Genomic DNA, 15,477 nt, shown 5'->3' with positions numbered 1-15,477 from the left:
CTACTAATATCTACCTCATGAGATATTTGAAAAAATATAGGAGACCTCAGGTAAACTACATGAGCATATAGTATGTATTCAATAAATATCAGTCACCTAGATTTCTTCTCATGTAAATTCTTTTCCATACAGTTTTTCAGTATTTTTCTGTTGAGAATTTAACAGTTTTCTTATCAATTTAAAAGAGCACTTTTTGTATGAAAGTAGTTAGTCTTTTATGACATATGTTGTGAATATTTTAAATTGGCTTTTATAAAAACTACATTCTTCTTCCTTGATGGTATCTATGAAATTAATTTAGGGCCATCCCAGCTGGTAAGGCTGCAGGGAGGAGCCATGTCTATCAGGTAGGTAAAGGGTTAGAAAAGGAAGGGGTTTTAATTTCCATGGTGCACCTCAGAATATACGGCCTGTGTTTGCAATGCTACACTTTAATAGAAGAGAAAGGAGTAAATGGGGTTTATCGTTCCCACAAAATGAAGCCCACGTAGAATATTGCCAGGGCTTTGACCCATTGATGCCCAAACACTGTGTGTGGCTTCATGTTAAGGAAGGAAATCAGGGAACCTTCTGGAGCTCACTCTGTTGGGGTTCCAAGGATGTCCTCGCATTCCCAGGTTATTTTGGTAAACACAAAACCAAAAACAAACAAGCAAACAACAAAACCCTTTTCCAGGATCTCTATTTGCACTTTACCACTTCGGTATACTCAGTGCTTTTCTGTCAGCACCGGTTCCAAGGAGTGAGAAAGTCTCAAGTTTGCTTCAATTTTTTATGTCTATTAAAAATAAACATGCTGGGAAGCTGCCTCGTAGTCTCTTTATCAAGCCTCAAATGACGTGTGGTCCTTGTCAAATCGGCATTTGACGAAAGCACCCAGCACAATTTGCAAAGCTTCAGGAAGAAACTTAGTTAAGGACCGATTTTCCTTCATTGATCAAAATGGGTTTTAACCAGGGGCTGGGTCCTTCAACTTCACTAAGGCAGATAAGCAAGCAGGACACTGTTCCCTGCTCATCCGCCTGGGCTCAATGCAAAGAACACTTGGCAAGCTCTTTTGCTGGGAAAACTGAGAAGTCCATCTCTTTACAGGTTCGCAAGAATGGGGCACATTTCGTGCTGAGTCAATTTCATCAATACTTTTTCTGCTTTGGAAACTCGGGAAATTTAGAGAGAGCAAAGCCACACTCCACAGTAAAGAAGCTTTAAATTCTGATGAGCTCCTCTGCTCTAATTAGTGACTTTGCTAACTGGAAACATTCTTTGTTAGAAAACCCTTGCTTGCCTTGGAGTGACAAAAAAAAAAAAAAAAAATGCCAGCATTTCCTTTTCCAGATGTATCTCCTTTTATCTTTCATCATCAAGCCAGAAAGAGAAAGACTTTGCTCCTCTTGCCCATTAGAATTACAGGTTTTTATTTATTTTTATTATTGTTGTCATTAAGTATCTAGCATTGCATTTTGCCTTGTAAAAACAGGAAAAGTGCAGGAGATCGATTTCTCCTAAATCCTGTCACCCGCCCTGCAGGAAACAGAGCTCTGGAAGGTAAACACAGCGCCTTCAGGAAGAGAAGGAGAGCGTCCCCCGCCCCCTCCCACTTCATGGTGAGATTTGGTAATTTGCAAATCGAGCAGCCATCATTATCTTCCAAGGAGCAAGTAGAGTCTTCACTCCTAGCTAGAAGAGGGTGGCCCAATCATTTGTCTCTGCAACACACAAATTCTAAAGCACTTGAGAATTCGTAGCCATAAAGCTGATTACAAACAGGAATGGTTATAAAGAAAAATCATTTTAATCTGAGGAGTTGGGGAGGGGAAGAGGGAGGACAGGAAGGAAAAGACCCATAGAGCTCACTACAAACAGGAGCTTTTCGTGAATCAGAATGAAAATCTGGATGTGTGAGTGGAATTTCTCCCCCTCTCACATTTCTGCCTTGTTATCATTACCGCAGGTCTGGGTCTCTGTGTCAGTAAGTCCATCTCTCCTACCCAGAAATAACTGCACTCAGACCCCTGAGTCTCACTTAAAAGTCTTTGGGACAGATCAAGATAAGTCCCATCAGGCTTTTGTTTCCACTCAAAGTGCCCCTGTCATTTATTAGACGAATTAAAGTATCAATTTCTGTTTAAACATTAACAGGGTGATGCCAAATATTAGTCAGTTCCTAATAATTTTGAGGGATTAAAAAGATAATAAAAGTAATAGTCCATTACATTACCTACTTCAGCAAGATTGTAATGAACGTAATAAATTCTGGATCAGGGTTATAACAACTTCCATCTATTTAAAATGAATTTGTAGGGTTACTTTCATTAACTATGTATATGGGGAAAATGATCTGACATATTACTTTAAAAGAGCTGTAAAACCGATTAGGAGAAAATATGCTTTCCAGACAGAGATGCCGGCCACAAGGGACAACCGCATGCCCCGGAATAGGGGAGCAGTCCACGGACACTGCCTGATTCTGTCTCTTTGCCGTGCCTGCTCCCTACTGCAAAAATCATGACGGCATCAACAACAGTGAATGAGGGTAAAAGGACCTTTTTTCACTTTCTCTTTTCCTTATTTATTTATTTATATATTTATTTATTTTTCTTCCCCAGGTATATTCCCACTAATGAACCAAGGCTGGCTCTGGGAACTTCTGCAAGGAAATCAACCCAAGAGCTGTAGCTCAGCCTGGCCTTTGGGGCCCCCAGGGAAAGCCGCTGTATTAAAGGGGCCCATGCCCTCATTGCTAGAGGAGACAAGGGAGCGAGCACTTGACTGCACCACAGAAATTACTGCTGTACCTCGAATGCCCGCTTCATTTATCAATTTCATAGCAGAAAAACCCATATGACTGCCTTGTTCAGTCGCACGCTAAATCTAGTCACAGAAAGCTCCCCACCGCCAGTCAAGTGTGTTATGCACGGACCTGGAAAAAGTAACTTGAAATACCACTAATGATTTATACTTAATTGAACCTCTAAGTGATTAAAGTGGCAGTAATGAATGAATAAAATCCTCTTCATTCCCTGGCAGGCCCTGCCCAGCCTCTCCAGCCAGAGCGGGCAGTGCCTGGGGAAAGTGGGCAAAGACAGCGGGCTGAAGCCATTCTCCCGGCTTCCCCAAGCTGCCCATCTGGGTCCTGGCTAAATTGCTCTCGCTTGCAGTAAATGACTCCATAAGCACCGAATCAGACCATTGATCCTTTTTATTAGATTACCCAATTGTAAGGTTAATGCATTTGCATTTGGCAAGGAGGGAGTCCGTCAGCCTGAATCGCACACAGGGATGGGTGTTTAAATGGACACGTGCGGAGAGTGGTTCTGTCAACATATTGATTTGTTGGCGGCAGAAACCAGATCTGATGTCCTTCCTTTTCCTATCCCCCCACACGCCCCAAAGTCATTGCTGTGAAAATGTGCCTCCAGGAGCGTATCTTCCTCAGTGGGAGCCAAAGCTACTGCCCCACCCCCACGCATGCTTTTCTGGAAGGAGGAAGAATACTGCAGAGATTTTTAGCCATCTCCTTCAGAGACGAAGGTGGACAGTTCGCCCTGGGCCAGGAGGCTCTCTGCCTTCTCTAAATAAGGGAAAGCCAGGGCTTAAATCAGTGGCAAGGACACAGGCTTCAGAAACCAAAAATTCTTCTAACAGTCACAGGAAGATATCTAGGGTTCTTCATCTGATAGGAATTTATTCTCAAATTCCCTAAATGCATTAGTCTAGTGCTATTTATGTGGTCAGCTTTCTTAGGATTTTCTACTAAGGAAATTCACTTGTCACAAAAACATTTTGGTGCTCTGACATTAGTTCTATGAACAATTGTCTGTTGGACAATTTGGCCATGTTTGGAAAGAATTAGAAGTTACTCAGAGAGGGCCTGGGAGTGTGGATCAGTGGTAGAGCTCTTGTTTTGCATGCAGAAGTCCCTGGCTTCAATTCCCAGCACCACACACACACACACACACACACAGCTACTTAGAGAAATCACTCTCAGAAAACCATGTCCTCTTATAGATGGGGAAACTGAGGCATAGGAAAAGAACTTGCCAGGTAAGAGATGCACTTCTGTAATCCCAGCACTGAGGAAGGCAGAGCACCCAAGCTCTACTCCCTGTACTGCAAAGAGAGACACACACAGAAACAGAGGAATAGTGAAGAACCCCCCACTAAGTTTACAGAAAATTTCCCCAGACTTCTGTTTTCCAGATCAGCCTGGTGTTTCATCCTCAAGTGAGAAGGCAATGCTCCTAGCAGAGGTGGCTTTAAGGCTGTGACAGCAAAGAAATAGTCTTTTTATACCAATGTCCTAAGACACAAGCCATATTTCATATTCAGCTGCATAAACTAGGTCTTTGTCTAAATTGTTCTGTGGAGTAAGCTTCGCTGTACGCATTGCTTGCAGGATAGATTTGTTCAGCCTCTTGCCTCCAAGGACGAGGAACCAGTTTTATCATTTCACTCAGTTCCTCTGTTCTGTTGTTCACTCTCCAAAGGTGACCAGGAAGCTGAGGAACAGCCCAGTGTGTGAAAGCCACTTAGGGAATGTGGTTTGCTTTTGAACCTCACCTTCTTCTGTGATACATCCTTCTTAGGATGTCTTGAGATTGAGTGGGTTAATACGTATGAAAGTGACCAGCATGGATGTGATCCTGATTCGTGAGGATTTCTTATCCAGGAGTTCTCTTCCTTCCCCTTTCATAGGAGGAGGGTGCTCACTTGAGCCTTGTGAGTAATAACTGGCTGGTGTCACGTAGCCTAAGACGTGCACAGCTGCGAAAAGAGCCGCTTCCTTACCTGCTTTGCCAAACAGACCTCTGGCCCCTGCCCAGCCTCTTGCCTCTCTCCCCTGTTGGAGGATGAAGGCTGAGTCATCTTTGAAGCTACACAGTGAGTGTTAGAGGGACCTAGGAGGCCATGAGCATTGGGGAATGCAGTTACTACAATGCCAGTCTTATTCACCAATATTTTTAGAGCTTCCTGCCCCTTAAGCTCTCTTTTACATATGTTTAACCTCATCTTACTCCCAACATCCCTATAAAGTTCAGGTGGTTATACCTACTTTACAGAAGCACAATAGAGGCTTATCAAGAGCAGGCAACTATCCAAAATAACACGTTTGGCAAGAGGCTAAGCTGGGGTTTAAACCCAAACTTCCAAGGCCCCAGGGTCGGTGTTGTGTCACTGTGCTTCCTGCCAGGACTCATGGTATCTTTAAGGCAAGGGACAAGCCAAAGTTCAGCAGGGGCCTGGGACTCTCCTTTTCCTTTTAACCTGCTTGTTCATGGGCTCAGCAGCCTCTGGGATATGCAGAGGATGGGCAGGCATCTATCTTCCAGAAGCAGAGTATCAGGCTAAGTGGAAGAACCATTCCAAGTGAGCCATTGGGAAAATGCTGAGACAGCAAGGTGTGGTGTGACAGGGCCCTGGCAGCTGCAGGAGGAACGTCTATCTGATTGGGAGTACAATGCGGGTGGGCAGATGCTTCCCAGAGATAGTCTCATCCTAGGCTGTCTGGGGGAAAGGGGTAAAGACAGGCCCCAGCTAGAAGAGATGATTGTCCAGAAAGAAGTTCCCAGGACTGGAGATTGGCACCCAATAAGCTTCTATCCTGAGCAGGCCAAGTTTCCGAGAGCTGTAGACTGGCCATGGCCTCCAGTCTAGAGAGCAGACACAGAATACCTGGGGTTGGAGAGGCACATGTCCTGGAAGAAGCCATATGCTCAGATACCAGCAGACTTGTCTTTCAGTCTCTATCAGTGATGTCTGGGACATGTCTCTATCTGTGGTTATATTTCTGTAAGGATCCCCATGGGTGGGTATATGCTATATCTATGGACAAGTGAAGGCATCCTTACTCCAAGAAGGGCTTTGTGCCCAAACTAACCTGCAGGGAGGGATTATGAGGCAAAATTCTGTTCCATCAGCATGGATGTGATTATTCTGCAAAGTAGGTAGTGTGAGACCCAGGAAGGAGAGTTGGCTTTGTCTTGGAGAGTCAGAGAGGGCTGCCTGGTAGAGGGAGCCTTTGCAAAATGGATCTTTCTTTTTGTGTCTCTAACAGGCCAAGATTGAACCAGGATTTGTGAAAACTGCCATTCCTATCCAATCTTAGCTGGTCTGTCACCTAGAGCAGTCTGAGATGGGCCTATGGTGTATCGCTTCCCTAAAATACAAACCCAAGCTCCCCACTAAGCCTTGAGCTCATATAGGTGATAAAAGCAACAGGACAGCCCCTGGCCATTTCAGCTCCTAGATTCAGGTTTTCTCCTGCTCACATTTGCTTCTCATTGACAAACGCCTCCCCATACCTGGGCATTGCCCCTGTAACCACAGCTGGAATAGGTGGCCGAGCTTCGCTCTGTACCTCTGGCCCGGAGGCTGAGCAACCTAAATTCCATAGCTGTGTTGATTTGGAACAAGGCTCTGAAGCACTAGAACCTCAGCTTCCTCTGTTGATGAGGGTTTATTTCCCCATACCTCAGTTACGCATGTAGAGACCGGAGTGCGGACCCTTGGAAGCTGTGCTGCCTTCAGCAAATCACTGAACCACTCTGCTCATCTGAAATCCAGTGTGCTCATCTGTAAAACAGGAATGAGACAGCACATGAGATGATGGAGAGGAAAGCTCTTCCAACTTAAAGAAACAGAAAGCAATTAAGAGAGTTCACCTGTGAGATGGAGGGGTTCAGCTGGATTCCCAGTTCTTGGCCTATCGGGCTCCTCTGCTGGGCTTTTCACACAGGACCTATACCTCCGGGCTTTGGCTTCAGGGAACCAAGGAAATGCCAGGGAGCCCCAAGACCCCAAGGATAGGAAGGCTCAGGGACGGAGTCTGCCGGTCAGAAGGCACTGGCCCGTGGCTCCCTGGAGTGGTGCAGCAATGATTCAGGAAAAGGCTGACAAGGATATTAGCAGTGTGGGTTTTTTTTTTAATCCTGAGTCCAGAGAAAATGCACGGTCAGGAATAAAGGCACCCAAGAGAGCAAAAAGAAAAAGAAATAATCAGAATTAGCCAGCGGGCAGGCGGGCAGAAAGAACAGGGGCAACGCAGCCCCTCAGAGGGCCAGAGCCTCTCCAGGACCCCAGACCAAGGAGGAGGCCAGAGGTAGGCAGGTCTGGAAAGGCAAATGAGCAAACTTGGGCTGACTGGAGCCCAGTGAACAGGCAGAATGGAGGATGAAAAAGAAGCCGTCAGCAGGTGAGTCCAGCATTCTATGTGGATGCCATACACTCTTTGGGGCCCCTCCCACCACAAGGCAATGGAAAGGGTCCACCAGGGGGCTTGAGTCCTCCACTGCTCATTTTCCATAGGAGTCTGGATGTGGGCACTGGTGCTGAGGGACAGCCAAGAGGCTGCCCAGACACTGCAGCAAGGCTGCAGAAGGCTCCGCAGGCAGGAGGCCTCCAGCCCTACCGCCCTTCATGCTAAAATGAGACAATCATGACAGTGATCATGGCCCAGGAAATGCACCCTGGTTCTCTCCCTGTAGTTGGGCAGAGTGTACCAAGCTATTCCTGGAGGTAGTCACTAGATTCGCTATTAAGAGAAGAAAGGAATGGACTGTGATGAACTGGGACAGAGAAATCCATTTACAGGTGCAGTAGAACTGATACGGTTTCTAACTGAAACCTGATTTTTACAAGTCATTTATCCTGTCATATTGCTTAAAAAGTTGTCCTGGTTCTGAGTGTGTGTGTGTGTGTGTGTGTGTGTGTGTACGCATGTGCATATGCATACGCGAGAAAAGCAGAATTAATACCTAGGCCCCTGATTCTTCTGCAGATTCCAAATTAATGGAGTATAAATTAAAGACAAACAAAATGTGCGTTGTGTACTGGCTTCAGGCATGGTGATCTGCAATATCTCTCACTCTGGGTCCTCAGGCCAAGTGCTTCCCTGATCCGCTGTTCTATGAACTGAGCGTAGAAGGAAGGGACTGCATATCCTCAGGTCACTCATAATGTCCAGTCACCCCAGCTTTTATATTATAAAAGGCCTCACACTGAGGCTTTGACAGTGACCGTGGTAATAGCACATTTCTTCATAATTAAATGTCAGATGTATTAAAAGCATTCATTTGCTGAGTGGAATACTTATTGCACCACAATTTTGATAATCCCATTTAAACTTTTTATTCCTCCACAACTTAATACACTGGGAGACTTAATAAATCATCATAGCCTGTGTTACTCTCAGACCTCTAAATATTGACCCCAATTCCTGTCACCTAGGTTCTACCCACTCTCAACTGGGGGTAAATTCGGTTCAGTCGGACTCAGGTGAAACAGAAACAGGGAAGAGAGTTGTTTCCCCGGGGCATTGCTGATTGCCCCAACCTCTCTGTGGAAAGCTCTAAATTGGGCTTGTTGCCACCGGGAGCCCAGCAGGCAGGCAGGCACTGGAGAACCACCTCTCACTCTCCGCATTACTCTCTCCCATCAGAGCTGTGCTCCTCTCTAGGATGCCAGATGAAACCAGGTGCCTGGACCTCTCACCTCTCGCCCACTTTCTGGGTCATGTATGTGAACATCAAACCCAAATCTCAGACCCCCTCCCAATTTAATTTATTTCCACCTAAACAAGTTCTTTTATCATAAAGCAATAAATTTGTCTCGGTGCTAGCAATTTGTTGCGGGTGACATAACATTGCAAATTGATTAATCGCTACTGTACACGGCAAAATGAGAAAAGCAAGGAATTATTATGAATAGCGTCCGTCTTTTACAGGAGGGATTCATTATTCAAAAGTGCTCGCTGGTGCTTACATGTGCCCTCGGTGCAGATTACATCCATTTGCAGACTTCCCACATCACGCTTACACAAATCAACAAATGTGCATTTATTAAGACATAGAATGAAAGCTATTTAAAAGTGAAAAATGATCTTTTGCATTATTTTTCCTCAAAGAAGACAAATCTGAATACGATGTTCCTGGGAAGAGATCCCTGTTGTTGTCACATGAGGTCTCTGGGTTCTGTACATGGTGGCTCACACAAGCGATGCTAAATCTGCCTGTTGTGCCTTTGACACTCCCAGGATCAGACATAGCCCACCAGTAGTTCTGATGGCTCAGGAGACGTAAATGAGCAGCCATCCTTGCCTGCCAGGAAACGCGACAGAGGCAAGATCTGAGTCCTCTGGAAATGAGCCTCCTTCTAGCCCCCTGGGAATAGGAAGGAAACAAATACTGAGTTCCCATTCTGTTCTAGAAACTGTCCTGAAGCTTTCCCTGCTTTCCTAAGTTCCTCCACTTTCCTGAACTGCACAAGATTGTTATAAAGATCACATGAAATAATGAACCCGTATAACACACATAGTAAGTGCTCAGTACAGGTTAGGTATTATCACTTTTATAACTTCATTTAATTATTTGCAAGGGCAGTATTATTCCTACCATTTTACAGGTGGGGAAACTGAGTTTGGGTAAAGTTATAAGATTTCCTCAATCGTGCAGTGGGTAAGTAAGCAGGGCTAAGCTTCAAAGTAGAATCTGAGTTCAAAACTTCACATTCTTTTTCAGAAGACCACCTCCATAGCTCCTTGTCAGTCCAATAGGGTGGATTTTCTTTCTTTAATCAAACAGAGGAGGTTACACACCATCCATAACTCAGCTACCCACTCGCCCTCAGGTGTCTCTGCTGGGGCACTGGAGAATCTAGAGGTCTCATGAGCTGCCCATATCTATTCTGAAGTCAGTGAAGCCCCTCCTTTCTTAACCCCGGTCCATTCCAGTTCCATCTTCTTGTTCCTTTACTGAAGATTCTTCCCGAAGGAAGCTCGTCGCCAGCTCCACGGAAGGCTGACAAGCAGCTCATAGTTCCAGTATTGATTATTCCTGCTGAACTCATGCTTTGTGTAAAAATAGACTGAGATCTCAACTTTCATATTCTAATTAGATTTCAAAGCAACTTTTATAATATGAGAAAGCTTACTTCATTTCACAGCCTAAAGAGAAGCATTAACCCCTGCACAGCCAGACCGAAGTCTCTTCCAATCCCTGCTACCACCCATCAGACAAGAGTAATTACTCCTCTTTCAAGAAAACTGCCCGAAACACAGACCTGTCTCTAAGTGTCCAGAAGCCAGGGATACTTAGAGTATAAGCCTGGGCTTGCGGCTGGAGTGGAAAGTTGGCCCTTGTGAGCACATGTCACAAGACTGTGCTTCTCAAAGGTTGTTCCTCAAGCCGCAGTCCGCTGAGATTATCCTGGGGATTTTATGCTATGCAAATTCTGGGCCTTCCCCAGACTGGCTGCAGAATCATATGCAGGGTGGCCTAGTGGGCTGTATGTTTGATAAACTCCCTGTATGACTTGTTTGCACACTAAAATTTATGAACTATTATCTCACTTCTCACACTGCCTAGTTTGATGCCGTGAGACTGAAACACGGTTTATTAGAAATCCTTGTTGACACATCCAACATGCCCCTTTTAGTGAAGAAAAACATAACCCAGAAGATGTTCACTCTTTTTTTTTTTTTTTTTTTTTGTCTTTTTAATTTTTATCGGTATCAAGGATCGAACTCACGACTGCCTGCTTGCAAGGCAGGCACTTATGCCGCTGAGCTAAATCCCCAGCCCCAAGATGTTTACTCTATACAGGGCTAGTTTATTCTTTTTCTGTCAGGTCTCCACCACCCCAAGCCCTTCCTGGCTTGCATTCCTGGGCTCCCAGCAGGGACAGGGTACTCAGACTGGCTAGGCCAAGGGTCACCTGTTGGATATCCACAAAACTGCTCAGTCTGTGTGTAGGTATTGTAAAAAAGAGAGGAGAGGAAAGTGTATATAACTGCAGGTATGTTTGAGTGTGTAGGATGGAAAACCATATTACTGAGCTTTTGTTGGATCATTGAGCGGAACTGTCTCCAATATCACTGTATGAATGTCTTTATATGCTTTAATTTTATAATTTGGACAACTGTTTCTAAGATGACAATATGTAACCTATTAACTAGTGATTTCTTACTGTATATTTTTTTCTCTTGAAATTCTGTATTGCTTGTACCCTTTTACTGCTTTGTTTTTTTATGTCCTTTATTTTTTCTCTTTAAATTAAAAAAAGAAAAGAAAAGAAAAGCACAGAGCTCCAGAATGTCAGTGAGAAGGACATCTCTATGTAACTCTGAGATCTGTTTATAACAGTCAAACCTCAACATTTTCACCACCTCTGTATCCACCTATTATCACAGCCTGTCAGTATTTTATCTACCCTTGATTGTAGTAGCTCTCCAACCTTAGCATGCATCAGAACCACCTACAAGGTTTGCTGTTACCCAGGCTGCTGCTGCCTCTCCCACTCTCAGAGTTTCTCACTCAGTAATCTGGGTGAGGAGCAAGAATTTGCATTTCTGACAAGTTCCCAAGTAACACTATTAGCTCAGGGGCCAGATTTTGAGAAACTAGAATCTAAGAACTAGAATCTTATATTCCCAGAATCCAGTACATAGTAGGTGTTTGATTTGTGTTTCTAGAATAAATGAATGAGTAAATGATGTGAGCTGCCTTCTAGAGTTCTGAGATTTCTTACTTTATTCCACTTTATCTGTGGCTGTCAATCAATGTATTTCTGACATCACTAAGGATGCCGGAAGACTGTGTGTCCTGGGACAGATCAGGGCTTGCAGCTGTTCACATCCACAGAACAGCTTTGAACCACCAACGGTCAGGGAGTTATGCAGAAAGTGAGGCAGCTCATCCAACCTGGATGAGGGCAATGATGATTTTTCCCACATTCAAACACTGGCCAATCACTTCCTTGATGACTGATAGGCCTGACCTCCCAACTCTAAAGAGATTCAGTTTCCTCATTTGTGAAGCTGGACATTGATCATTATCTCTGGAATTAAGTCATTTGTGAAGTTGGGCCTCTCTGGAGAACTCAAGGAGACTGTGCATGGAAAGAGTCCAACAGTGTGTGGCACACATGTGGGTTGACGTCTGTTCCCTCATTTAGTCCCCACAGCTCCCAACCCCTGCGCAATGAGTCCCAGAGATGTTTCAAGAGTAATGAATTCCCTCATTTCAGCTAAACCACCCGTGGTCCTGGTTTTCTGGAGATGTGCAATGGAACATGATGAATTACTGTTTTAAGAAGAAGCTTCATTCAAATATCCATTTCCCTGTCAAGTTAATTTTGTTTCGCTGTATTTTCCAGTGGGGTTTTGACTGGGAGCATAGATAGTACATAAACAAAAGAACATTATGTCTTTGATCTGTTCTCTGAGCAATGGGGAATCGATGGCATGGGGGAAGGCAGTTGGGAGGTTCCTGTCTCCCAATCATACATACAGCTCTGCAGGTTAGTTATGTCTGTTCATAGACGATGGCAACAGTTTATCTCTCCTCCAATGGTTGAGTTTCTCCAAGAATAGATTACCTGAGATCCCCCCAAAACCAGCTTTACATCTCTTCTCCAACCCTTTTTGGAGCCAAGACCTCCAATATGTCATTTCATTGTTCATTTAACCCCTGAAGACTCCAGATGCATTTCCTAAGAATAAAAATATGCTCTTACATACTCAATACAGTGACTGAGATCAAAAAGTTAGCACAGTTGCAGTAGTATCGTCTAGTTCATCATCCATATTCAAATTTTCTCAGTTTGCCAAGTGGTCCTCTTAATGAACCCTTTCTTTTTTCTTTTCGATGTCCAGTTCAGGCTCATACTTTTACATGAATAGCCATATCTCTTCTGACTCTGTCAGTCTGGGATCGTTCCCTAGCTTCTGTTTGTCCCTCCTGACCTTGACATTTCTGAAGAGTTCAAGCCAGTTATTTTGCAGCAGATAACTCAGTTTGCGTTTGTCTGATGATGCCTCTCGATTAGATTCCGGTTATGCATTTGTGGCTGACCTGCCACAGAGGTGGCATTGTCTTGTCTCAGTGTGTCCTGTCTGCCCTGATATTGATGATACGGACTTTAATCAGTTGGTGAAGGTGGTCACCCAAGTTACTCCACTTTAAAGATACTCTTCTCCTTTTCTAATCCATAAGTAATTTTTAAGGAGAAATTTGAGATTATGTGAATATCTTTGCACTCACTTACTTTAGTTTCTACTGATGATCCCTGTCTGCATCAAATTTCTGTAGTGGTTGAAAAATGGAAATCTTTTCAAATCTATCATGTCTTCTGCATTTTCCTGTTGATACTGTACTCTAAAGAAGAGTATGTCCTTCTCCCCATCTGTTTATATATTCATTTATTTACTGCTAACAAAATGAACTGAGAGATTCTTCCTGTGCGCTATCACCGTGTCATTGAAATCATTATTTAATGCTTGAGTTGTAAGATCTCTTTGAATCTTCGTGACAACTGAGTAATATGACCACTATTATCACAGACTACCACTGTGGGTCCTATAAGCTGTGTCAGTTATTTTAGAGGGACTCTGTTACCTGGACCCAGAATGAGGCTCTTTCCCCCAAAACACTGCTTTCCTTGCATCACTTAGTGGGCCCAGTGTCCCTGCTGGGAAGACAGAAGTCCTCATAGGGCTGTAGCAAGGTCTGATTCCCCCTATCTCCAATGAGAACAGGCCCCCAGCCTAGAGGCATGCCATATTCTCTTGCTCTTTCTCAGGCAGCTCAGCCAAAAGCTTGGAAGCCAGTTATTTAATCTGTAAAATGGGTCAGTTCATTGAAATGTCTGTTGATGTGATGCTCCCAAAAAACTCTTGGTACGGGCAACTTTTTAAAATCAGTCAGACTGATTATATGAGCCTAGCCAGTCCTGAGTTGATCATTCAGTAAACGTTTGCTGAGAATGTACATAGTATATATGAGGCCCTGAGCTAGCCTGGAGTTAAGGGACTGAGAAAGTCACACAAAATCCTTGTTGCTGCAGCCCACAAGCTAATACAGTTGGTTGTAATCAATTCACCCCTGAATAAATGTCCACTGACCATGAGCAAATGAGGCCCATGTGGGAAGGGAGCAATGTGATGACTCTCTAATGGGAATTTGACCTTATTTAGAATGTCAGAGAAGTAACCTTAAAATCAATGGTTTTGTCACATTTTCTTTGAAATCATTAGTTCAAGCAGAGAGGAGGAAATAAAGACTCAGAAAAGTAACTTACCCAGGATTGCAGAGTGGTGGAAGCCAAACTCAAATTCAGGTCTGCTGACTCCTCAGTCCAACACTGATGCAGCTCTTCTGCCAGAGTGGCTCCCTAAGGGTCTCTGGTGATTTTAGGCACACAGCCTATGTCCATGTGTTCAGGTTAGCACATTTTGTATCTACAGTGACACTGCAGGATTCTGCTAAACACAGCACAGGGGAAATGACTTTCTTATAAACCAAATCACTTTCTAAATCAGTTGCGATCTTTTTCAAAGGACTAAAGCCAGCAAAATTGAGCAAGTCTGAGTATTAAAATAAAGGAGTGGATGTATGCCCCTCACTGGATATGAAAGCAGAGCTCTGTAACCATGTATTAGGCTGTAAGCTAAGCATAGCGGATGGGTCTCAAGGTGGCTTCAAGATCAGAGCCCATGCTCCTAATCCCAGCACAGGGCTTCCTCCCTGGGACGTCTGTTTCTTTGGCTGGCTGTCTATCTTTCTGTCTCCCTAAGAGACCGCAAGCAAAGCCTCAGTCCTGAAAGCAGCTAGGCAAATTTTAAGAGGGGAGAAAAATGCCCTTGTCTGTCCACCCTGCTTAAGACCAAGTCAGGTGGGGACAACTTAAGCTCATACCTGCATCCTGATACATTGGCCACACAAATTCTCCCAACCCCCAGGTGTCCTCTGGCTGGCCTTGGCCACTCCTGCTTGATACCTGATGCTCATGGAAGCTGACACTTCAGCATGACAGGATCCGGGCAGACACAGCTGTCGCCACTGGAGCCCCCACATGACTTCAGGGAAAGACTCTGAGGACACTGTCCTGAGCCCTGTTCCCCAGCTCCCTCATTCAGCTCACAGCCAGAGAGAGGCATGTACAGAGCCTCATAGATAACAATCATGGTGAGAAATGGAAAACTTTCAAGTTAAGTGACTTGGCTGAATTTATACAGCTGAGAAAATAGCTCAAAATCCAAGCAAAGGGTCTTCAGACATTTAACCTCTTCTTCAAGAAACTGGCTCTTCCCTGGGTAAACAGGCATACACTCTTGTCCAATTTCTGGTATAGTATAGGTTCTCCATGAAAATGTATTTAACAACTGAATGTAAATATGAGTGTATATGTGTGTGTATATGTGACAGTGTAAAAGTAAGAAACAGTATTCGTGTGTTAGTGACAGTGTTTAGGTATGTAAGTGTGCAAGCTAAATTGCATAGAATGTAGATCTCTTGAGTCCTGAACTTACTGCAGAATATTCAATTACATTAGGAAAGAGAATATATAATATCCTCTGTTCTTGCAAATCCCATGCTTGCCCACTGGGGTCATGGAAGAGCGTGAATATTGTTCAGTTTAGAATAGGGAAGCAATAGCCAAGCCCCATAGCCGAACTATGCATGGCATGGGGGGCCTCTTGAG

The 15,477-nt window shown here is 44.2% G+C and overlaps 1 long non-coding RNA gene across 1 annotated transcript in view; it reads right to left on the bottom strand.

The window, feature by feature from the left end:
• Positions 1 to 14,690, bottom strand: part of LOC106027208 (uncharacterized) — a 29,982-nt gene extending 15,292 nt beyond the window's left edge. The window contains exons 1-2 of the long non-coding RNA XR_001200772.3: positions 14,074 to 14,690; positions 6,472 to 6,573 (exon numbers count right to left, since the gene is read on the bottom strand). This is a non-coding gene — a long non-coding RNA (uncharacterized LOC106027208). The remainder of the gene's footprint in view (positions 1 to 6,471; positions 6,574 to 14,073) is intronic.
• Between the last annotated feature and the right edge of the window lie 787 nt (positions 14,691 to 15,477).

This window comes from Cavia porcellus, unplaced genomic scaffold, assembly GCF_034190915.1.
Source record: "Cavia porcellus strain 051 isolate PalLab524CR breed Dunkin Hartley unplaced genomic scaffold, mCavPor4.1 scaffold_5, whole genome shotgun sequence".
Classification (NCBI taxonomy): Eukaryota; Metazoa; Chordata; class Mammalia; order Rodentia; family Caviidae; genus Cavia; species Cavia porcellus.
Note: the sequence above shows the minus strand (reverse complement) of the source record. Positions and strands in the feature narration are given on the sequence as shown.